This window comes from Chrysochloris asiatica, unplaced genomic scaffold (assembly GCF_000296735.1).
Source record: "Chrysochloris asiatica unplaced genomic scaffold, ChrAsi1.0 scaffold00072, whole genome shotgun sequence".
NCBI lineage: Eukaryota > Metazoa > Chordata > Mammalia > Afrosoricida > Chrysochloridae > Chrysochloris > Chrysochloris asiatica.
The window spans coordinates 8,507,695-8,509,435 of record NW_006408590.1 but is presented as its reverse complement, the minus strand read 5'-3'; the positions used below and the strand labels follow the sequence as shown (position 1 = coordinate 8,509,435).

The 1,741-nt window shown below is 37.4% G+C and overlaps 1 protein-coding gene and 1 pseudogene across 1 annotated transcript in view; one reads left to right on the top strand and one right to left on the bottom strand.

Moving 5' to 3' along the window:
* Window positions 1–1,741, top strand: part of CCDC73 (coiled-coil domain containing 73) — a 173,584-nt gene that overhangs the window by 3,393 nt on the left and 168,450 nt on the right. The window lies entirely within an intron of this gene.
* Window positions 1–1,741, bottom strand: part of LOC102829976 — a 7,015-nt pseudogene that overhangs the window by 1,652 nt on the left and 3,622 nt on the right.

Here is a 1,741-nt window from a genome sequence, read left to right as displayed (position 1 = left end):
ATCAAGAAATATTGTTTTAGGCAAATATACTGCACAAGGCCTCTTTAATGTGTTTAAGAGCAAAGATAACCGTTGAGGACTAAAGTGGGCGGGACACAAGCCATGGTATTCTCAATAGCCTATATGCATGTGAAAGTTGGACACTGAATAAGGATGACCATAGAAAAATTGATGCATTTCAGTTATGGTGCTGGAGAAGAATATTAAAAGTACTATGGACTGTCAGAAGAACAAACACATTTGTGTTGGAAGAAATACAGTCAGAATGCTCCTTAGAAGTTACGATGGCAAGACTTCATTTCTCATACTTGGAACATGCTATCATGAGGGACCGTTCCTTGGAAAAGGACATCATGCTTGGTTAAGTGGAAGGTCAGAGAAAAGTAGGAAACTCCCAGAAAGATGGATTGGTACAGTGGCAGCAACAATGGTTTCAAGTGTAACAACAATTGTGTGGATGGTGTGGGACCAGGTATTGTTACATTCTGTGTGCACAGGGTTACTATGAGACTTGACGGCACATAATGACAACTAATTCCAGAGAATACTGTATAAAATATTTATACATTTAAAAAATACTTTATGCTAATCCACTTGGGAATTAATGCTTATTTTTTGTTTCTTATGCCAAATACAGCCAAACTGAGTCTCTTATACTTTGGACATATTGTCAGGATGGACCAGTTGCTGGAGAAAGATATCATATTTGGTAAGGTGAAGGGTCAGAAAAAGAGGAAGACCCCCAATGAAATGGATTGGACAAGTGGCAGCATCGATGGACTCAAGTGTGGCAATAGTAGTGAGTTTGGCCCAGGATCGGGCAGTGTTTCGTTTTGCTGTGCAAAAGATCGCTATGAGTCAATACCAACTCGATGGCACCTAACAACAACAACAACAAATAATAATATACTAGTACAGGATTTTACTTAATGTTAAATAATAAAAATAATCACTAGTAAAAAAAAAAGATAACCTTGAAACAGAAAGATTTAAAAAAGACATATCTAGTATTAAATTGTGAAGGATGTTTAGCTACAGCAGGAGATCTATATTGTGTAAAACTTTTTGAAATATATGATTTCTTCAACTCTGGGCTTAAATTGGAAGAGTATGTTATCAATTCTGTGTAGAATAGAATGGAGCTGGTAAGATTCTGTTGTAGTGAAAATCAATGAATGATTTTTACTCTGAAGATTGAAGAAGTACAAAGAGAAGTCAATTTGGTGACTTTCTGAAAATAAACTGTAAGTGAAGGAAAAAGAGATCTGAAATTTTATTATAATAAAAACTTTGTTCTGCTGTTGTTCGGTGCCCTTGAGTCAATTCCAATTCATAGCAACCTTTTGTACAACAGAACGAAAACAGTGCTGGTCCTACACCATCATTATAATTGTTGCCATGTTTGAGTCCATTATTGTAGTCACTATGTCAATCCATCTTACTGAGGGTCTTCTTCATTTTTGCTGATCCTCTACTTTACCGAGCATGATGTTCTTCTCCAAAGACTGGCTCCCCCAATAACATTTCCAAAGCACAAGTGATGAAGTCTCACCATCATCACTTTTAAACAGCATTTTGACTGTACTTTTTCTAATTGTTGTTGTTAGGTGCCATCTAGTCGCTACCAACCCATAGTGACCTTTTGCACAGCAGAACGAAACACTGCCCGATCCTGGGCCAACCTCACTTTTGTTGCCAAGCTTGAGTCCATCAATGCTGCCGCTTGGCCAATCCATCTCAT